This window comes from Monodon monoceros, unplaced genomic scaffold (assembly GCF_005190385.1).
Source record: "Monodon monoceros isolate NGI ecotype Baffin Bay Population unplaced genomic scaffold, NGI_Narwhal_1 Super_Scaffold_8, whole genome shotgun sequence".
In the NCBI taxonomy this organism is placed as follows: domain Eukaryota; kingdom Metazoa; phylum Chordata; class Mammalia; order Artiodactyla; family Monodontidae; genus Monodon; species Monodon monoceros.
Window position 1 is genome coordinate 28,150,388 of NW_021703785.1, and position 24,601 is coordinate 28,174,988.

Sequence of the window (24,601 nt, forward strand, 5' to 3'; positions counted from 1 at the left end):
CCAAGACTAACCTCAGCATCCCCATCCATAAAATGAAATGAATACCTACTTCATAGTTTTCTTCTTGTTGTTGTTTTTTGTTTTTTTTTTGCGGTACGCGGGCCTCTCACTGCTGTGGCCTCTCCCGTTGCGGAGCACAGGCTCCGGACGCGCAGGCTCAGCGTTCATGGCTCACGGGCCCAGCCACTCCGTGGCAGGTGGGATCTTCCTGGACCGGGGCACGAACCCATGTCCCCTGCATCGGCAGGCGGACTCTCAACCACTGCGCCACCAGGGAAGCCACATAGTTTTTTTTAATTACTAAATGAAAAAAAAAAGTGAAATAATTCAGTTAGCCTGGTATGTGGCACATAAGTGTTCAGTTACTGTTTTTTGCATGAGTCTGATTTAGCCATCTGCAAGAGCACTGCTTTTTGTCCAGCTTAAAGCCTATGAAATTTCCCAAGAATTCGTGACAGACTTTACAGAAGTAATTCTCATTATATAATCCCAGAAAAAAGATGGTTTAAAAATATCAAATTCCAAGAAAAAGTCAAATAGGTTTTCTACTCACACTCACTCCATAGTAATAAAAACAACCGAAAGAGAACCCCCAAAGTTATTTAATTTATGTTATTTCTAACATATTCTAAGTTCGGATACAGTAGATCAGATTTATTTATGTTAACCAGATGGTGTTGAAAAATAAACAGGTTATATGAATATCATTTTAGCTTTAAATAAAACGAGAAAAAGGATTTTTAAATAAGCTAGTAGAACAAACACAGAAGAGACTAGGTTTTGAAGAATGTCCAATGTAACTTGATTAATTAGACAGGGAGGAGTCCTGACAGTGGGGTGCTTGAGCCGGCTAAGACTGGCTTGCAAAAGCCAATTGTTCAATTTTTGGGAATTTTGCAGGCCAGTTGTTAAAGATGGTTATTATTAAAAATAAATTACATAAACTTACAATTAAACATATTATATTAAATTGAAAGTTGGTAAATACTCAAAACTGATCACTTCCTAATTATTTTACTAAATTTTAGTGTTATCCAGTCTCTTGAGATTATTTACGTCTATTGTATGTGTATGGCAGAAATACTATACAAATGCGTGCTACTGTACATCTCTTCCTAACTCCATGTTCAGTGGTCCTATTGGTAGTTTAAAATCAGCCATGGTAGGAATGTTTGCACCATGGAAATCAGCAAATGCTACAAATTAGGGCTTTTTTTCTTTTCAGAGAACCAGTTGTTAAACATCTGTCAGCATACCAGTGAGTATTGGTCTCAGTTTTGCTTTCAGAAAGACACAAATTCTGGTCAACTCCTGGCTTTGGGAAAGAGCTAGGTCCTATATATAACCTTGTTGGGAGACAATTCTCCATGAGTCTCCCATGATTCTACACCTCTTGTGAAACAAGGCACTGTCATTCATTCTGAACTATCGCTTCAAGGATTTAGTACAGCAAACAGCCTTGAAGGTTATAGGCATGCTTGTTGCCCATTATAAAAAAAAATCCAGGTTCCCTAAGCTTAGGGTTCCTCTCCTGTAACTCAAGTCACTTCCATGAAGGCATTCATCTGAGCCTATCTGTGTTGCCTACATGGAACTTGGAGGCAAAGGAAACAAAGACAATTATGTGCTGATGCTCAGACTATTTGCTATGCTGTATTTTTGTTACTCTCAGGCCCAGGATTTCCGTGTTTTCTACCAGACTCCATCAAACTGTGGCAGGCTTGCTTGTTAGCTGGCAGAAAGGGTAAAAGTTTGGGCCTTTCATAGTTCTTGATAACTCTTTCTGAAAGAGTAATCTAATAGTTTAGTATAGCCTACGATTAAGCTAAAAAGAGCTAGAAAGTTTTTTTTTTTCTTAATATTGCAGCGCGTTACTTTTCTTAGATGCAATTCCAAGGATTTTAGTTGCTAAATACTTCCCTAGACCCTTATCTACTTGCCAGAATCTTCACGTTGTCTCAATTCCAGACTAGGTCCCTTCCATTTCTTTTCCACAACACAAGCAAAAACAGTATATTTTCAAGAGAATGACAGAGAAATGATAAGAGGAAAAATAATAGCTTAGAAGGAAAGAGAGATATTTTTCTTTTTCAACAGTGAAAATTAAGATGCCAGTAGAAATTTTAAAAATCTTAAGACTGTTTGAAAAATCAGGAAATTTTTTAAAAAAAAACCTGTTTTAAGGAAATGGCAGTTCATATCAAAATAATAGAGTCACCTAGGGAAAACAGTATCTGAAAGTTCTAAGAAGGTATGACTATGACACACTCATTGTTATTAGTATTTTGATATAATACTATACCCATTTTAGAAATATTCTTGTCCTCAAACAATGCAAAATCTTATTTTGTATGGGATCGTGGTGTCTGGAGCGAGTACCCTCTTAGCCAACCCAAATATATCTAATACACCATTTTCCTCTTTAGTTACTCTCACTGGCTCTGGGCACTAAAGGCCACTGTGAAAGTCTCCAGAATGAAGATTTGTGCAAGTCGAGTTCTGTGTCACTAAATCAATGCCTGCCCCAGGTGACACATGCTTGGAGCACCGCCAGCACTGTTTATGACAATTAGATTGCATCTGTTCACAAAGAAATGGATAATAGCATTTACAGGCTACCACCCTTAATAGTATGTTCTAATACAAAATCTCTTTAGTTTACCATTTTCAAGTCACTGGCTATGTCTTATTTCTCAAAAACAAATGACAAAGGCATAGCAGTAGAAAAATAATCCATTATACAGCAACAGAACTTAAAGTAGACAATATCTTTCTAAATCACGTCCCCTGCACTCTTTATCATTTACCTACCTGAGAGAGTTTTAGAATTAATTAGCACTTAGAAATCACAGCAAAGTTTTCATCGTTTAAAAATAGTCAAGAATAGCAGGAAAATAATTATTGTGCCAAACAAGAGGCCTTTTTTATAAAGATATGTTGATTAGTAGTTGATTTTATCATCTTTTTTCTTTCTTTTCTCTCATTAAACTGGACTCAAAATTAAAATAAAAGTATTTTAAATTAACCTAATCAAGATATGTTGCCCATATTTCACCATATAACACCCACCTAGAGAACAGAATTAAGGTGCACTGATACCAACAACCTATATTTCTTCTGACTTTGTCCCCTAACCACAATTTTGGGATGTCCAGACTCACTCAAAATCCCTCCAGTTTTACCTGGGAGTCCCCAGGAGCAGATCCATTCCGCCTCTACTACCTGCATGGAGACTCGGCATCTGCAGGACCCAGCCCTCATGATGCTAAATGTGGCACGCTCTCTAGAAAATTACATGTGCCAAAGCCATGCTGTGTTCCCTCCATAGAAAGGAAAATGCACCTCTTACTTTTTGACTTTGTGTCTAGAGACCAAATTAGAGACGCTTAGTGTCCTCATGTCTTAGAGTGAGGTTGTGGACACTTGTATATTCAACTCCTATTTTCTGTAAGACCTCTGTGGAGTTGGACCAGGGACACTGGCTGAGAGTCTGACAAGGTGCTACACATAAAATCAAGGCTACCTTTGATGCCTGAGGCATTTGTTATGCCAAGTCTTCCCTGCCTGACTTTTCCTTCTTAAGCATGAGTTCTTTCCCAGGAAGCTTCATGTATTCATGTAAATAGATCTCTTGCAGGCCCACTCAACCAGACAGCCAGACATGCTGAATCCTAGGAGGAAAATACTGCTTACACTCTAGTGGTGCTCCCAGTGTGCTCAGAAAGAACTGTAAAAGTTGGCAGCCATCCTCAATTATTGTTATATACCCAGCGTGAGATAAAAGGCTAACAATGGTCTGCTGAATTGAGAATGTAGAAGGTAAAGTGAGTTTTCACAATCATTTAGGAAAATCCCTTTGCCTCTATTATTTAGAACATCAGCACAAGGAATATTTATCTATTTATAAATATGCTCTTAAAAGATGGACTCACAAGATGATTGTTATATATAATGCAAAAAAACCCCTAAAGCTAACATAATACTTAGTGATGAAAGACCAAACACCTTCTCCCTAAGATCATGATCAAGGCAAGGGTGTCTACATTCAGGACTTTATTCAACACTAAACTAGGGATTCTAGCCAGTGCAAAAGGGCAAGAAAAAGAAGTGAACTCAATACTGGAAAAGAAAATCTGTCTTTATTCAGATAAGACATACATAATTATTTATGTAGAAAATCCCATGGAATCTACAAAAAAATGCTTCTAAAACTAATAGGTGAGTTTCACAAGGTTGTGAGATACAAGATTGACATAGAAAAATCTATCTTATTTCTATATACCAGCAACAATCAGAAATTAAAATTGAAATGAGAATACCATTTACAATTGCGTAAAAAAGTGAAATACTTAGGGATAATTCTGACAAAAGATATGCATGATATGTTGAAAACTATCAAACATAGCTCAGAGAAATTAAGAAAGACCTAAATAAATTGAGAGGTAGGCCATGTTCATAGGTTGAAAACGTCAATGTTGTTAAGATGTCTGTTTTCCTGAGTGATCTATAGATTCAAATCAGTTCCAATCAAAAATAGGAGGTTCTGTATAGAAATTGACAAGATTCTAAAATTTATATGGAAATGCAAAGGACTTTAGAATAGTCAAAACAACTTTGAAAAAGAAAAGCAAACTTGGAGGACTAACACTACCTGATTTTAATACTTACGATAAATCTACAATTAAGACAGTGATATTAGTACAAGGTAGATAAATAGATTAATAGGGCAGAATAGAGATTCCAAAAGTAGATCCATACATATATGGACAGCTGATTTTTTAATAGATGTGCACAGGCAATTCAATAAGAAAGGACAGTCTTTTAATAAATGGTTCTGAAATAAATGGATGTTAATATACAAAAAAATTGAGCTTCAATCCATATCTCAAACCATATATACAAATTAATTTAAAATGCACCAAAGGTCTAAATGTAAAATCTAAAACTATAGAACTTCTAGGCAAAGACATAGGAGAAACTATTTGTGACCTTTGGTTAGGCAAAGATTTCTTAGCTATGTCACTAAAAACACAATCAATGACAACAACAAAAAAAGATAAATTGGCTTTGTCAAATTTTAAAACTTCTGCTCTTAAAAAGACATGGTTAAGTGAAAAAAAACCTACAAGGAAAAAATATTAAAATCCAAACTTTCAAAATTCAACAGTAATAAAAATTAATATAATTATTTTAAAATGGTCAGAATATTTGAAGAGACACCTCACCAAAGAAGATACGTGGATGGCAAATAAGTATATAAAAAATAGTCAACAATTTTAGTCATTAGGAAAATGCAAATTAAAACTACAATGAGATGCTACTACACGACTATTAGAGTGGCTAACATGAAAAAGACTGACCGAGTGTCAGGGGAAGCACTTCCACACACAGCCCGGCCCACCAAGCTGAGGTGTCAATGCAGCCATTTCGCACTAAGCACTCTGATCTGAAGTGCCAGGTGAGAGGCCTCTGCACGAAGTACCCTGTGAACAAGAGAAACTAGACGAAGCACAAAGGAAAAGAAAAAAAAAAGCAAGCTGTAAATCCTCTGAAAAAAATGTCTCTGCACCTCTAGCTCTTGCAGAGGTTGGCGTCTTTAGTGGAGTCTCCTATTGCAGGGCAACCTTCAAGATGGCGGAGGAGTAAGACATAGAGATCACCTTCCTCCCCACAAGTACATCAAAAATACATCTACAGCTGAAAAGTTGGACTGAGAACAGCGCCTCTTGACCGGTTTTGCTTCACCGACTCAGCTGTGGGAAAAGGACCAGCACTGGGTCCAGCTGGAAGTGGAGGCTTGCCTTGTGGCTGACAGGGTCTTGGTGCCCCAGCCTGGTGTCAGGCCTGAGCCTCTGAGGTGGGAGAGCCGAGTGCAGGACATTGGACCACCAGAGACCTCCCGACACCATGTAATATCAATTGGCGAGAGCTCTCCCAGAGATCTCTGTCACAATGTTAAGACCCAGGTCCACCCAACGGCCAGCAGCTCCAGTGCTGGATGCCCCATGCCAAACAACTAGGAAGACAGGAACACAAGCCCACCCATTAGCAGAGAAGCTGCCAAAAATCATACTAAGTTCGCAGACACGCGAAAACACACTGCCAGATGCGGCCCTGCCCACCAGAAAGACAAGATCCAGCCCCACAAACCAGAACACAGGTGCCAGTCCCCTCCACCAGGAAGCCTACACAAGCTGCTGAAACAACCTCACTCATTGCGGATAGACACCAAAAGCAATGGGAAGTACGAATCTGCAGGCTGCAAAAAGGAAGGCTGAAACAAAGTAAGTTAAACAAAATGAGAAGACAGAGAAATACACAGCAGACGAAGGAGCAAGGTAAAAACCCACCAGAGCAAACAAATGAAGAGGAAATAGGCAGTCTACCTGAAAAATAATTCAGAGTAATGATAGTAAAGATGATCCAAAATCTTGGAAATAGAATGGAGAAAATACAAGAAACGTTTAACAAGGACCTAGAAGAACTAAAGGGCAAACAGACAATGATGAACAACACAATAAATGACATTTAAAATTCTCTAGAAGGAATCAATAGCAGAATAACTGAGGCAGAAGAACGGATAAGTGACCTGGAATATAAAATACTGGAAATAACTACTGCAGAGCCGAATAAAGAATGAAAAGAATTGAGGACAGTCTCAGAGACGTTGGGGACAATAATAAACGCATCAACATTTGAATTATAGGGGTACCAAAAGAAGAAGAGAAAAACAAAGGGTCTGAGAAAATATTTGAAAAGATTATAGTTGAAAACTTCCCGAATATAGGAAAGGAAATAGTCAGTCAAGTCCAGGAAGTGCAGAGAGTCCCATACAGGATAAATCCAAGGAGAAACACGCCAAGGCACATATAAATCAAGCTACCAAAAATTAAATACAAAGAAAAAATACTAAAAGCAGCAAGGGAAAAGCAACAAATAACATACAAGGGAATCCCCATAAGGTTAACAGCTGATCTTTCAGCAGAAACTCTGCAAGCCAGAAGGAAGTGGCATGATATACTTAAAGTGATGAAAGGGAAAAACCTACAACCAAGATTACTCTCCCCAGCAAGGATCTCATTTCCATCATTCGATGGAAAAATTAAAACCTTTACAGACAAGCAAAAGCTAAGAGAATTCAGCACCACCAAACCAGCTTTACAACAAATGCTAAAGGAACTTCTCTAGACAGGAAACACAAGAGAAGGAAAAGACCTACAATAACAAACCCCAAACAATTAAGAAAATGGTAATAGGAACATACATATCGATAATAACCTTAAATGTAAACAGCTTAAATGCTCCAACCCAAACCCATAGACTGGCTGAATGGATACAAAAACAAGACCCATATATATGCTGTCTACAAGAGACCCACTTCAGACCTAGGGACACGTACAGACTGAAACTCATGGGATGCAAAAATATATTCTATGCAAATGGAAATTAAAAGAAAGCTGGAGTAGCAATGCTCATATCAGACAAAATAGACTTTAAAATAAAGACTATTACAAGAGACAAAGAAGGAAACTACATAATGATCAAAGGATCAATCCAAGAAGAAGATATAACAATTATAAATATCTATGCACACAACATAGGAGCACCTCAATACATAAGGCAAATGCTAACAGCCATAAAAAGGGAAATCGACAGTAACACAATAATAGTAGGGGACTTTAACATCCCATTTTCAACAGTGTACAGATCATCGAAAATGAAAATAAATAAGGAAACACAAGTTTTAAATGACACATTAGACAAGATGGACTTAATTGGACTTAATTGATATTTTTAGGATATTCCATCCAAAAACAACAGAATACACTTTCTCCTCAAGTTCTCATGGAACATTCTCCAGGATTACATTGGGTCACAATTCAAACCTTGGTAAATTTAAGAAAATTGAAATTGTATCAAGTATCTTTTCTGAACACAACACTATGAGGCTAGATATCAAATACAGGAAAATACCTGTAAAAAATACAAACACATGGAGGCTAAACAATACGCTACTAAATAGCCAAGAGATCACTGAAGAAATCAAAGAGGAAATCAAAAAATACCTAGAAACAAATGACAATGAAAACACGATGACCCCAAACACTATGGGATGCAGCAAAAGCCGTTCTAAGAGGAGGGAAGTTTATAGCAATACAATCCTACCTCAAAAAACAAGAAAAATCTCAAATAAACAACTTAAACTTACACCTAAAGCAATTAGAGAAAGAAGACCAAAAAACCCCAAATTTAGCAGAAGGAAAGAAATCATAAAGATCAGATCATAAATAAATGAAAAAGAAATGAAGGAAACAATAGCTAAGATCAATAAAACTAAAACTTGGTTCTTTGAGAAGATAAATAAAATTGATAAACCATTAGCCAGACTCATCAAGAAAAAAAGGGAGAAGACTCAAATCAACAGAATTAGAAATGAAAAAGGAGAAGTAAAAACTGACACTGCAGAAATATAAAGGATCATGAGAGATTACTACAAGCAACTATATGCCCATAAAATGGACAACCTGGAAGAAATGGACAAATTCTTAGAAAAGCACAACCTTTCGAGACTAATCCAGGAAGAAACAGAAAATATAGACAGACCATCACAAGCACTGAAATTGAAACACTGACTAAAAATTTTCCAACAAACAAAAGCCCAGGACCAGATGTCTTCACAGATGAATTCTATCAAACATGTAGAAAAGAGCTAACACCTATCCTTCTCAAACTCTTCCAAAATATAGCAGAGGGAGGAACACTCCCAAAGTCATTCTATGAGGCCTCCATTCACCCTGATTCCAAAACCAGACAAAGCTGTCACAAAGAAAGAAAACTACAGGCGAATATCACTGATGGACATAGATGCAAAAATCCTCAACAAAGTACTAGCAAACAGAATCCAACAGCACATTAAAAGGATCAGACACCATGAACAAGTGGGGTTTATCCCAGGAATGTAAGAATTCTTCAATATATGCAAATCAATCAATGTGATACACCATATAAACAAATTGAAAGATAAAAACATATGATCATCTCAATAGATGCAGAAAAAGCTTTCGACAATATTCAACACCCATTTCTGATAAAACCCTTGCAGAACGTAGGTATAGAGGGAAACTACGTCAACATAATAAAGGTCATACCTTTATTGATGTATACCCACAGCCAACATCATTCTCAATGGTGAAAAACTGAAACCATTTCCACTAAGATGAGGAACAAGACAAGGTTGCCCACTCTCACCACTATTATTCCACATAGTTTTGGAAGTCCTAGCCACGGCAATCAGAGAAGAAAAAGAAATAAAAGGGATCCATATCGGAAAAGAAGTAAAGCTGTCACTGTTTGCAGATGACATGACACTATACATAGAGAATCGTAAAGATGCTACAAGAAAACTACTAGAGCTAATCAATGAATAAAGTAGCAGGATACAAAATTAATGCACAGAATCTCTTGCATTCCTATACACTAACGACAAAAAATCTGAAAGAGAAATTAAGGAAACATTCCCATTTAACATGGCAACAAAAAGAATAAAATACCTAGGAATAAAACCACCTAAGGAGACAAAATAGCTGTATGTGAAAAACTATAAGACACTAATGAAATAAATTAAAGATGATACAAACAGATGGAGAGATATACATGATCTTGGATTGGAAGAATCAACTTTGTGAAAATGACTATACTACCCAAAGCAATCTACAGATTCAAACTACCAATGGTATTTTTCACAGAACTAGAACAAAAAATTTCACAATGTGCATGGAAACACAAAAGACCCGGAATAGCCAAAGCAATCTTGAGAAAGAAAAAGGGAGCTGGAGGAATCAGGCTCCTGGACTTCAGCTATACTACAAAGCTAAGGTAATGAAGACAGTATGGTACCGGCACAAAAACAGAAATACAGATCAATGGAACAGGATAGAAAGCCCAGAGATAAACCCACGCACATATGGCCACCTTATCTTTGATAAAGGAGGCAAGATTATACAATGGAGAAAAGACAGCCTCTTCAATAAGTGGTGCTGGGAAAACTGGACAGCGACATGAAAAGAATGAAATTAGAACACTCCCTAACACCGTACACAAAAATAAACTCAAAATGGATTAAAGACCTAAATGTAAGGCCAGACACTATAAAATTCTCAGAGGAAGACACAGGCAGAACACTCTATGACATAAATCACAGCAAGATCCGTTTTGACCCACCTCCTAGAGAAATGGAAATAAAAACAAAAATAAACAAATGGGACGTAATGAAACTTAAAAGCTTTTGCACAGCAAAGGACACCATAAACAAGCTGAAAAGACAACCCTCAGAATGGGAGAAAATATTTGCAAACGAAGCAACTGACAAAGGATTAATCTCCAGAATATATGAACCACTCATGCAGCTCAATATCAAAAAAACAACCCAGTCCAAAAATGGGCAGAAGACCTAAATAGACATTTCTCCAAAGAGATATATGGATGGCCAATAAGTACATGAAAAGATGCTCAACGTCACTAATCATTAGAGAAATGCAAATCAAAACTACAATGACGTATCACCTCACACTGGTCAGGATGGCCATCATCAAAAAATCTACAAACAATAAATGCTGGAGAGGGTGTGGAGAAAAGGGAACCCTCTTGCACTGTTGGTGGGAGTGTAAATTGATACAGCCACTGTGGAGAACAGTATGGAGGTCCCTTAAAACACTAAAAATAGAACTACCATATGACCAAGCAATCCCATTACTGGGCATATACCCTGAGAAAACCATAATTCAGAGACATGTACCTCAATGTTCATTGCAGCACTATTTACAATAGTCAGAACATGGAAGCAACCTAAGTGTCCATCAACAGATGAATGGATAAAGAAGATGTGGCACATATATACAATGGAATTTTACTCAGCCATATGAAGAAATGAAATTGAGTTATCTGTAGTGAGGTGGATGGACCTAGAGTCTGTCATACAGAGTGAAGTAAGTCAGAAAGAGAAAAACAAATACTGTATGCTAACACATATATATGGAATTTAAAAAAAAAATGGTTCTGATAAACCTAGGGGCATCACAGGAATAAAGATGCAGATGTAGAAAATGCACTTGAGGACAGCGGGAGGGGGAAGGGTAAGCTGGGACGAAGTGAGAGCGTAGCATTGACATATATACACTACCAAATGTAAAATAGATAGCTAGTGGGAAGCAGCTGCATAGCACAGGAAGATCAACTCGGTGCTTTGTGACCACCTAGAGGGATGGGATAAGGAGGGCAGGAGGGAAACACAAGAGGGAGGGGATATGGGGATATATGTATACATATAGCTAATTCACTTTGTTATACAGCAGAAACTATCATAACATTGTAAAGCAACTATACTCCAATAAAGAAGTTAAAAAAAAAAAGAGTGACCATCCCAAATGATGGCAGGACACCTACACCTCCTATCCAACTGTAATTAGGAATGTAAAATGGATTGGAAAACAGTTTGGCAAGTTTTGAAAAGCTGAACAAAGACTTACCATATGATCCTACCATTCCACTCCTAAATATTTACCTAGAGGAATGAAAGTACATGTCCATAAAAAGATTTATATAAAAATGTTCACAGTGGCTTTACTGTAATAGCCCAAACTGGAAACAACTCAAATGTCCATCAACAGGTTAATGAATAAAGAAATTGTAGTAAATCCATATAATGGTATATTACTCAGTATAACAATGAATGAACTACTGATACACACAACATAGGTGAATTCAAAATAATTACGCTGAGTGAAAGAGGATAGACAAAAAAAGAGTACATACTACACAATTCCTTTTACATTAAATTCTAAGACATCCAAACTAATCTAGAGTGACAGAAAAGAAATCAGTGGTTTCTTGAGGAGAAAGGGGAGAGAGGATAGGTATTATGAGGGGCACAAGTAACCTTCCGGGTATGATGCGTGTGTTTGCTATCATGATTGTGGTGACATTTTCCAAGGTGTATAAATAAGCTAAAACATCACATTTTACTCTTTAAATACATGCAATTTATTGTATGACAATTATACCTCAATAATGCTCGTAAAAACAGAACACACGAAAAATACTTTCCCCAGGTTATCGAATGGGAAATATCACTTGAAGCTTCAAACTTGGCACCAACAGTAAGAATTACTAACATTTGTATCAACTTCCTACCTTCTAAACAGTCTGCAAATAAATGGACATTCACCAAAAGTCTGAAATAAATGGATATTTGGAATTACAATACTTTAAGTCACTAATAGTCTTATTTTGCACCACAGTGACACAGTAAAAAGTTAAATCACTACTCTTTTTGAAGCAGGGAAATGTTAAATTAGTACTCTTTAACGTGAAAGACTTGAATTGATTTGAGAAGGACTATATGTAGGGATCCTGGAGTAGGAGTCCACTTTCCCTGAAGTTTTAGCTTAAACGCATGGAACACAGTGTATTTCAGCGGGTCCTGCTAGTAACCGCAACCTCTGGAGGTGTTAAACCACCATTAGGTACCTAGCATTCTAGCCATTCAGTGGGTAAAGACATCTGTTGACTTAGTAGGATGATAACACTTTTATCAAATCTATATTACAGGCTGTTCACTGTACTATGTGCCAGGCTTTCTATGTATACCAGGCATACAAGAGCAATTATAAGGTCTTAAGGGACTCATAGTTTAGTATTATCTTGATATCAACAAGCATTACTATTGCATCATGAACGTAATTTACCATAGTATTGCTAAAGAATAAGATGTAACTCTCTAATTGCAGAAATAATTACACTGAATTTATAGGGAATATGGCTTTAAGCCCATGGAATAATAAAGAGTACTGCATTATGGTTGTGATTTGTGAACACCCTATGAATCAGACACTGACACAAAAGAGATCAAGCACAGTGCATGTCTGGGTACAAAGAAAGAGGGAAAATATAACACCGTGTAGCAAATTATCTGTTCACTAGGCCTAAATCATCTTTAATTTGAATTTATTCTTGTCAAATATGAAGGCTGCTGTTTCCTTATAGACTTTTTTTTTTTGGTATGTGGGCCTCTCACTGTGTGGCCTCTCCCGTTGCGGAGCACAGGCTCAATGGCCATGGCTCACGGGCCCAGCCGCTCTGCTGCATGTGGGATCTTCCCATACCAGGGCACAAACCCGTGTCCCCTGCATTGGCAGGCGGACTCTCAACCACTGCGCCACCAGGGAAGCCCTAGACTTTCTTTTGACATCTGTAGGCTGTTTCAGGTTGATTCATTACCTTGGTGATAGACTTCAAATTCTATTTTCAGGCTTTTTTTTTGGCAAATTCCAGAATCAAGATTAACTGCCTGTGTGATCATTTCTCAAATAAGAAATTGTTTTGCATCATTCACTTAGATGTGTCCTAGATTGTGGTTAGCAAGTTTAAATAAACAAATGCAGAGAGTCGGTGTAGTACAAGTATAGTGACTATAATTAGGTAGGCACTTCCCTATCATTAGTTTGTAACTTTTCACAATAACCCTCACTCTTATTAATATGTTATTATTTTTTATGCACTTAACCCTGCTTCTGGAACTTGATTTAAATTCTAATATGCTCTGCCTATATCTACACAACAGAAAGTAAAGTGAAGATCTAGGGAAGTTAAGCTGGATACAGTAGATCGAATAATTCCCATCTATATTGCTAACCTAGGAAAGCAAAATCACTATTTAGTTCTAAATTTGTCTCTTTCACTAAAAGTAAAATATTTGATTCAGTTAATACTAACGGGAAAGAATTATGCACTATTATGTACTGTAGCTCTGGTTAACATGCCCAAGCTTAATTAAAAGGGCTTTGGTGAAGTTGTTGAGGAGTCTCAGTCTTATTCTACAATTTCAGATTTTCCACCAAATAATATAAAAAGAAAGTACAATAGTAAAATTATATTCTGAATTTAGTAATACAAAATAACCTGTTATTTTGAGACTAAGATTAGTTGGGCTAGCCTAGATGATCATACTCCTAAAAAGTTCTTAAAGAATTTGTTTCACTTTTCTCATTCTCCTTAGGCAACATCAATTACGGCAAGCACAGTGATGCTGTAAAAACTTATTTCTACCATCAAGAAACAAAGTTAAATCAGTACATGCTGATTTAACTTTCTGGAGTATATTCTTAATATAAACAGACATCAACTTGACTTCAGTTTTCCAACTGTTTTCAACTTGCTAATGCACTGAATACATGGTATACTATTTTCAACTGGCTTATAAACTGAATGCATGGTGCTGCTCAGTGCAGTTTTGTAATATCACAGTAATATTATAATTAAGCAAATTTTATGGTATTGAAGTGAGTGAATAACAGAGTGTGAGCCTCCTCTGGGAATTTCTAGAAGGCATACTCTAACATCAACAAGAAACATGAAAACAAAACCTAGTTTTCATGATTCTGTTCCCTTCTAGATATTCCTTCACTAAGAATACAGCAATGCTAGTTTTTCTCTTTCCAAAATAAAGACAAAATGTTCCAAACAGGAACTGATCTGTGCAGGGTTGCATAGAGAACTACAAACAGTACATTTATTTCTCCTCCACTGTTCTCTGCCCTCTTAATTATGTATTTCAATTGCATTATTTCTCTTGGGAATTTTCCATTAACTGATCAATCTGTCCATTAGGTTATTTTCCCTGAAATAATATTGAGCTCCTGCTCTCATTTGCTATTTTCCCCACCTTAGTGCTAATTAGATCCCCTTGGATCAGGGAGAATAATACTGTTCCATCTTGGCATTCTCTCTCAAATGCTGTTGACAATGAGGCACAGTTTTATTTATTATGCATTGAATACTTTTAAATTGTCCTGAATAATTCTGCCTGAGATTGTAATTATGCTGACTTGGCCTTCTTTGAAAGTTCTCAAACTTTCTGATCTTTTCAAAGGCAAGGTATTTAAAATTCACTAGAATATTAAAGAAAACGTCAGCACCCACACCCATGACTTCTGATTATATCTAGAGAAGAAAGACAGAGACAGAGAGAAGGAGAGAGACAGAGACTGAGAAGAAGAGAGAGGAAGAGAGAGAAGAAAAAAGTGTGATTTACCAAAGAACATTAAAGTGAAATTTAACACAAAATACATTTATGGCCATTTTAACTATGATATTGACTAACCCAATTTCTAATATAAAGCAAAACTATCAGAACTTTAAAATTAGTCCAGTTGCTATGTTTAATGAGCTTAAAAATTTGATGACTTTGTCTTTTTTCCTTTTGTATTTCTCCTCTCCTCTACTGTTATTCTCTCAAAATGTCTTTTGCTTGACATCTTAGACATTCAGCAAATACTGGTTAATTGAGAAGTACAATATTGATGGACGATGGGAGGAAGAAATACAAATAGGATTAAAATGTCTTATTTCCATAGGATTTAATGTGTGACATGGGTTGCCACCTGACTTAAGTAGCTGTGGGAATCCATGTTTGAATTCTTTTAAAATTACTAAATTACAAGTCAATGGTGTGAAAAAAATAAGTGAGGGACAATGTTCCAAGTTAAAAGAGTCAAAAACAATGTAATAATTAAATAGAATGTGAGAACCTAATTTGGATCCTGTTTTAAACAAACCAACTGTAAAAAGACATTTTTGAGACAATTGGGACAATTTGATTATGGCCTGGGTGTTACATGATACCAAGGAATTATTTTCAATTTGTGAGGTATGATAATGGCGCTGTGGTTGTGAAATAAAATTTCTATAATTCTTATTGACGCATACTGAGTTAGGAGTGAAATGGTATGCTGTCTGAGATTTGCTGTAAGGCATTTTAGCAAAGTAAAAAGAGGTGGGGAATACATGCAGTAAGTAAGGTAAAAACCCTGATAATTGTTGGCTGTACTAGATGGTATACATATATGGAGATTCATTATTCTATCTTCTACTTCTGTATATGTTTAAATCTTTTAAAATAAAAATATTTTAACAAATAAAAAAGTAACACATATTCAATATGTAAAAGTACAAATAATATGACATGTATAATTTAAAATGCAGAAGTCCTCCCTCACCACCGCCCATAAATCTTACTCACAGAGGAAACCACTATTAACAATTTGGTGTGTATACCAATATGGACATTTCTATCTACATATATACCTATATATATACATATTTAATTTTTTTTACCAAAATGCTTTTTAACCTTTTCTTCATTAAAACTGTATCTTGGACACTTTTCCATGTCAGTAAGTTTAGATCTACCTTATTCTTACTAAGATAATTCCATTGCTTGGATAGTTTGCATGGATGACTTTATTTCTACAATCCCAGATAGATGAGTATTTCATTTGTTCCCGGTTTTTAACTATTACAATCAAAATTACAGGGAACTCTTTGTACATGTCTCTTTGTACATTTGTGTGACCATGTCAGTAGAATAAAGTTTTAGGAGTAGGGTTGAGAGGCAGTCTAAATTAGTGGGCAAGGGTGTGCACACTGCAGTCAGGATCCTTGGGTCCTAATTTCAGTGCTGTCACTGACAATCTGAGTGATCTTGGGCACTCAGAATGTCAGTTTGTCGCCTGAAAATAGGATTAATAATAATCATACTCACTTGATAACATTATTGTGAGAATAAATAACATATAAAGTATTTAGAATAGCTGTGAAATAATAAGAAATATATATATTGGTCTCTGTCCCTGGTTCCTTCTACTTATATACTTATATTTGGTGTTTGACCCCATTTCCTGACACAGAGCTCCTACAATCCTTGTAATTTCCTGAGTGAAAGGAGTGGCTGACACAGATCTCCTAAATCCTCTGGAATTTCCTGGATAATAGAAGCTTCTTCTGTTCTCATGAGGTGACTCCTGTTGGGCTCCTGGATGGGGCCACGGCATGATTAGAAAGTTGGAAATTTTAGTCCTACTCTCCATTCTCTGGAAAGGGGACAGGAGCTGAAAACTGAGTGTATTATCCATCATGTCTACATAATGAAACCTCCATAAAAATCCCTAAAGCACAGGGTCTGAAGAGCTTCCGGGCTGATGAACACATCTTGTGTGGGAAGGGTTGTACACCCCAACTCCATGGGGACAGAAGCTCCTGTACTTGAGATCTATCTGGAACTCACCTATGTATTTCTTTATCTGGGTGTTCATCTGTATCCTTTATTACATCTTTCATTATAAACTGGTAAATGTAAATAAGTATTTCCCTGAGTTCTGTGAGCCATTCTAGAAACTATCAAACCCAAGGAGGGGGTCATGGGAACCTCCAGTTTATAGCCAATTGGTCAGAACTAGAGGTGAGAACCTGGGACTTGCTATTGATGTCTGAAGTGGGGGCAGTCTTGTGGGACTGAGCCTTTAACCTGTGGCATCCAATGCTAACTTCAGGTTAATAGTGTCAGAACTAACTGAATTGTAGGACACCTAGCTGGTGTCAGAGAATTGGTTAGTGTGGGAAAAAGTCCACACAGCAGGTCATAGAAGTATTCTGTGTGAATGCAGTGAGTAGGAAAAAATAGTTTTTCTTCAGTTGGTGTAGAGAGTTTTTTCCTTCCTATAAAACAGCTCATGACACACATAGGAAGTTCTCAATAAATGTCAGTTATAATCACTGTTAATGTAGATTGGGTTGATTTACATTCCCACCAACAGCAAGAAAATAATTTTTTTTAATCTGATGAAGGAAAATCATCTCATTGTTTCAATTTCCATTTTCTTAATATTTGTTGAGGTTGAACATTTGTTTATAGATTTCCTGGCCACTTTTCTATTATTTCTTTTATATTAGCTTTTATATTAATGAGCGTCCTTTACCCATTTTCCCACTGAAATAAAACTTAGTAATGGCACATTCTAGGGAGATGAACAACCACCTACGAGTTCTGATCAGACTGAATTTCCAGGTAAGAGAATCTGCATATTCTAGCTTTAACCTGACTTAAAGGAATCTAGAGGACATCCACCCCCAACTATGTATCAGACCAACACTCTCACCAAGAAGCTGGGTCAAATCCTATAAAAGAAATCAGCTATTTGAAGGCACTCAAGAGCAACACTTAAAGGGGCAAGATCGGGCTTCCCTGGTGGCGCAGTGGTGCTTCCCTGGTGGCGCAGTGGTTGACAGTCCTCCTGCCGATGCAGGGCACACGGGTTCGTGCCCCAGTCCGGGAAGATCCCACATGCCGCGGAGCGGCTGGGCCCGTGAGCCATGGCCGCTGAGCCTGCGTGTCCGGAGCCTGTGCTCCGCAACGGGAGAGGCCACAACAGTGAGAGGTTAAAAAAAAAAAAAAAAAAGGACCTAACACAGCCAAAAATAAATAAATTTATTTAAAAAAAGAGAGAGAGAGACCATCAGACTAGACTTTAAAGTTAAACTCAATTATATACCCTTAAAAGAGATGCACCTTAAACATAAGGACGTGGAGGCATTAAAAACAAAATATTGGAGAAATGTATACAATGCAATAACAAAAAAAAGTTGCTAGAGCTATACTAATATCGGGGGGGAAAAGGCATTACTAGAGGTAGCAAATATATGATCAAGATAAAAGGGTCAATCCACTAAATTGACTTAATGATTATAAATGTGTGTATTTCTAATAACAGAGCCTCAAAAGAAGCAAAATTTGACAGAACCAAAGGAAAAATGGATGAATCACGATTAGATTTGAAGACTTGAATGCATCACTCTCAGCAAAGAACAAGCAAAAAAAATAATCATAGGATTTAGAAGATTTTAACAAACATGATTAATGAGCCTCATTTGACTGGTATGTACAACAGCATACATGTTTTTTTCAAGTGTGCATAAACCATTTGCCAAAATTAACCACGTGCTGGACCATAAATCAAGTCTCAACAAACTTCAAAGAATTTAAATCATTAATCTTATGAAATGAGGCTGGAAATCAACTATTAAAAGTAACTAGAAGAAGTCCAAATGTTTGGGGGGAAAAGCCATTCACTTCTAAAAAAAAACCTATTGGTCAAAGAATAGTTCACAATAAAAACTTTGAATTATAACAGAAAATGTGAAATATCAAATGTGTAAGATGCAACTAAAACTGTGCCTAGGGTGAAATTTAGAGCTTTGAATGCTGACATTAAGGAAACATAGGGCTACAGTTCACTGATCTAAGTATCCATCTCAATAAATATATACTTTTGATCTGAGCAGTTTTCAGTATGAATGTTCTACTTCAATTTTTAAAAGTTTACTTAAAATCTTTTTTTAAGAAAAAGAAACTTCACAAGGTCCATTTTCTGATTCTACAAGTACTCAGTGGATCTGAAAGTCTGTGAATGTGCTTCATAAGCCAGTCTGCTCTAGCCCCTACTGAGCATGTATTTAAAATCCTATGCATATCCTAATCTCCCAGGGTTTTGACAGGTTTTTTGGTGAGGTTTTTTCTTTTCCATTTTGCATATGCTCTAATGTCAGATTAGCCTCTTTAGAACCACTCTGCAGCAGAAAAGAATACCCAAACATGCTGTGGTTCAGACTCACCCTTCCAGAAACAGGCAGACACAAGCCCCTGGGCGGACAGAAAAAACCAGTTACTCTGCAGGATTTACCACACCCATTCAGCAAGAACTATCTGTTCCACATATGTGTTTATCACACTAGCCTTAAAACAGGATTTGCTAAGTACAAAATTACACAGGCAGTATTTTCAAAAAGTTTCTGACCTCCTTTCATAACATCATAAAATACAAAGTTAAAACTCATTCATTGCACTTGCTAAATTATCAAGCAGCAGACATTTCATTACTATCATCTATTGCTATTGACATGATTCCTGTCCCTTATTCACGAAACTTAATATTGTTTTGAGAAAACAATGAATTTAGTATTTTAGTTCTAGAGCTTAATAACTAATGTACTGAAAGAGAGTTTTCATAATGTACTTATGAATTTTCATTTGAAAAAGTATTTTGGGCGTGGATGTGTATATATTGTAAAGGTATTCAAAGTTATTCCCCCCATAAATAGAATTAGATGATTTGTGAACACTAATTTGAAAGACTTCATTGAAAACATCAGATTAACATATTATCAATATGATATAATTCCCGGCCACACTAAATATTCAAGGGCTTTAAAATTTCCTTGTTTCCTTCTCAAACACTAGTGTGACACTGGTCCATTTATATAGTTTTGGTAAATGAAATGATTAATTTTATTTCGTGGTCTCCTACTTACAGAAATATTATGAGAAATGATACTCGATAAATCTGAGGTCAATCCTCTTCATTGAGTGTAAGTAATGTACTTCCTTGAGCACAGAAGGACAAAGCAACCACACCCTGCCCTGCACCTAGTTCCTGTGGCAGCAGGTTGCCGCTGCAGCCACTAATATGACTCCTTCTCTGATCAGGGCAGGAAAATCAGAAAAAAGAAGAAAAAAAAAAGAATAAGTCTCTGCCATTTCTTCTTGGGATGTTTCCAAGCCCCGAGTCAATGTCCACTGCCTTGCGAGTGACTGTGAGTGATACTCCTTCTGCCCACAAAAACACCCAGGGGATTCCCTCCAGAGGTTTGTGACAGAGGGAGATGTGCCCCTGGCAAGCAGGGAGGATGACTGGATAGGAGGAGCTTGGGGCAGATATTTAATCCTAGACATGGATGGCTGCCAAAGGGAAGATCTGTACCCTTTCTGCAATACTTGTATATTGAGCACCACCCTTTGTTGAAAGATAATGAGCATCTTGCAGATCTTTCTCCACCTCCATGTGTTTCCTCATGTCTCATCTCCCTTTGCACATTTAAACTATTAGAACAGGCATTCTGCTCACTCCTACTGATCTGGACTGCTTCCTGTATGAATTCTGCACACCCATTTTTAATGCACCCTTGGAAATTACCAATACTTTTCTCTCAGTCAAAGCTAAACCTCTCTTTTAAAGCAATTATCTTTCAAAAAATTGCCACCTATTTCAGTGTTCCTACAGCAAAATATGTTGAATTACGGAATCAAATATCTGCCAGTTTGCAAGCAGAGCCCTAAATAAAGATAGAGGAACGAACCCTAAATGTTATTCAATGCATTGAGATGCTATGAAAAAACAGTCTTGTATAACTGATTCACAGCAGAGACTAACACAACACTGTAAATCAACTATACTCAAAAAAAATTAATTAAAAAACACAGTCCTAAATAACATTTTATCAGTTCTTAAAAATGTATTTGTCCACATTTCATTAAAGTGTCTTTAATACCATGGTCACTCATTTCTGGTTATGAGATAACCAGTAAATGCTTTTTTTTCAGAAAGCTAGACAAGGAGCAAGTCAATTAATAACATCTTATGTTTGTATAGCATCCTAGTGACACTTCATTTTCACATACCTTCTGTGATTTAATCTTTCAAATAACCACATGAGGTGGACAAGGCAAGACTCATTACTTGCAGTCTAGCACTGGAACCATCAGAATCTTGTGGCTAATACAGCATTCTAGTACTTTCACTTTAACACACACACTCTGCCTCTTCAAGCATTCATAGCAACTCAAATATTCATAGCAACAATCCATCACCATAGATAATATCTAAACAAACATGACATTTTCTGTAACATCTTTAAAACAGAAAGGAAGACGCTAAATATGAATTCATCCCAAGGACTGTAGGACCTAAAGGAAAAAATTCCTCCCAGGAAAAAAGGCCCAAAGATTGTCATAAGCGCATACCCCAGAGTCGGCTATTTGTTTGGATCGGCATGGGTCCATATCCCTCTGCTAGAGGGAGAGTTTATGGAAGAAGTCACCCTGGGTTGACCTGGGTATGCTGGTCTATAACTTCATTCCAAAGATTTAAGGGGGAAGAGTACTAGAATCTCAGCATGTGGGTCTATGTGCAATAAAGAGGCCATTTCTTCTCTCCCTCTCCACCCCGCCCCCCAGCCTTTGAAGAGAGAGGTTAGACTCTATTCTCTAATGAGAGGGAATCCCAGCAAGGTTGCACTTGCCTAGAGAAGGACTCAAAGATAATTAAGAGAACACTGTCACCCATGATTGGAGCTGGTCTGAGAGACCTAAAAGTGAATGTTAGAGTTCCTCCACTTCTGTAGAGAAATCATGATGCACAAGGTGCTCTTTATGGCTTTCCAGCCTCAGCTACCCTGAAATATTGAAGGTTCCTGAAGGCATCATGCTGTCTTTCAATTTACAGGATTTGCACAAACCTCAGTTGAAAACAATCCTCACATTTACCTGCCTATGGTCTACTTGCCTTTTTTGACACAGCTCAATCACCACCTCCTCCAGAAAGCCATCTTTCACAATCTGCACTCCGTACCACTGCCTTGTAGGCTCCTGGAGAGTCCTGTGCTTATCTTTATTTGTGGTTCTGACCACACTTGATTGTAATCAGCTTGCCTAGTTCACCTACAAGACTCTAAATTATACCTTTTCACCTTTGTATTCCCCAAATCTATCATAGAGCCTGGCACACTGAATGAATGAAGGAAAGGAGGACTGCTTATCCCTGACCCCATCCCAGAACTTCTGATGCCGTCTGGCCCATCAGTTTGGTAGTGTGTACAAATCTCCTCTCTGAATGCCTTCATCTAGCTTTGTTTCTACCCCTACTAACTAAATCTCACCTGGGATTTAGTTGAGAGACTCTTGACCAAAACAAGCCTGGTACGATTCTCCCAGTTAGGGAAACTTTGTTCCCCAGCCAAAGGAAAGAGATACAAATGGCCCCATTCTTATTCTAGTTGCTCCTACATCACAGCCTTTATCAGGCATAGTTCCACCCGAGCCCAGAACAACTGGATGATAGTTTAGCAGGTTATTAGTAGCTCCCTTTCCATCTAGTTTGCTTTGTTAAAATAGTCTGGTCAGACACTCATGGTCTGGTGCTTTGTTTTGCTATATAGTTATATGACCTACCCTGAGATGCCAATATGCTTGAATAATCCATATTCACTTTTCCCAGTCTCTCTGTCATCAAGCTAAACTTCTCTTTTGCTTTCCTGCACTTCCAGTCAGGTGGTCTTCCCTCTTAACAAGATGTTTCTGAAATCCAATGTGGCCCAGAGTTTCTGATGCTGTCGCTTTCTACCAGCTTCTCTTGGATTGCCCTCCAACTTGGCCCTTCATTTTCCACACCTCCTTTTGAACCTGGTTCTGTTCTGGGACCTGCACTTTGCTTGGGATTTTTCTCACTTGTATTTGCCTTTTTTATTCCAAGTTCAACATCCAGAAGCATATTCCCCACTGAAGATAAGGATAATCAAGCTGAAGGGCAACATAGGACATTAAACACTTCTAAATTACTTAAACTGCTCATAAGTGTTTCCCTTAAGGTAATAAAAATTTTTATGTTTTGTAGATCCTGCCAATAACTTCAAGAGAAGAGCTGATCAACCATTTAGAAGGGCACTATAAATTGCACCAAAGTTAAGAATCTGAAAGAACTATAGTCTCCACAAACTTTCATGTGATCACACCATGTCCATTGCATTTTATGGCATATCCACTTTTATAAGTCTATTTATGAGTACAAAGAGGCTTAGCCACCACTTCTCTGGCTTGCCAGCTTGGACTGACTGCGGCTATTTTAACCACATTTGCCTCTAGAAAGAGCACAGCCAACAGTTCCAAATTCCTGAGGGAACCATAACTGTTTATACTGAGAAAACTGAATGACACATCGCTTGGAAATTTGTTACTATTTGAGCCACTATCAACTTGGGTTTTGTTTGTCCAGAGTGATCTCTTATGGCCCAAAGTGCCATATTTCTACCTAGCCCTCAAGAGAGACTGGTCCCAGGAGCAGAAAACTGTCTTGGAGAGAGCTTAGACAACAGACACCAGGAACCAACACACCCTAAAAAACACACCCTAAAAAAAGGAAGGTCTCAGGGCTCAGCCAATGTTCTCCATCAGGTAAGGTTCTTCCTTACCTCTTAAGTCCCACGGGAGTTACATGTAACAGCCTAGGTAGATGCTGCTCATGCAATGCATTTGCATCACAGCTGAAAAACTCTGGGCTTAAGAAACTCCGATCTTTTATCATAAAAAATGGACAAGAAAACCTGTCTAAAGTTACTTCAGAGAGAGACATTATTTTTATTATACTGGACAGCAAAAGAACTTGCCCTCTGCTCCAGAGGGAGATACCATCTCTATCTTCTATTCGCTATCAAACATCTTTGAAAAGATCATCCAGAACTAAAGACTATCTCAGTACCTTTGCTCACAAGATGTTCAGAAACACGAGAAACACGTGAAAAATTGTCTCTTAACAGGAAGCTGAAAAAGTCAGTGAATAAATGAATGAATGACACAATTTACGGACATCTTAGAGAAAGAGGCAAAGTAACGAGTACTCGATACAAATTGTACATCAATTCTCTACTCTAGATAAGCACACAAGCATGTGTCAGCAAAGGTCATTTCTGCTCACCAAGGAAGATTCTCATTTTCTTGATTTAAATGTATGTCGCTCTTTCAAATAATTGGCACTCCTTTGAATAAATCCTACAAAACTTAACAAGTGACACTTTTTTTTTTTTTTGCAGTACGCGGGCCTCTCACTGTTGTGGCCTCTCCCGTTGCGGAGCACAGGCTCCGAACGCACAGGCTCAGCGGCCA

The 24,601-nt window shown here is 37.4% G+C and overlaps 1 long non-coding RNA gene across 1 annotated transcript in view; it reads right to left on the bottom strand.

Moving 5' to 3' along the window:
- Window positions 1-221: 221 nt before the first annotated feature.
- The window catches only part of LOC114887996, a 65,397-nt gene continuing 41,017 nt past the window's right edge, over window positions 222-24,601 (bottom strand). The window contains exon 3 of the long non-coding RNA XR_003791675.1: window positions 222-300. This is a non-coding gene — a long non-coding RNA (uncharacterized LOC114887996). The remainder of the gene's footprint in view (window positions 301-24,601) is intronic.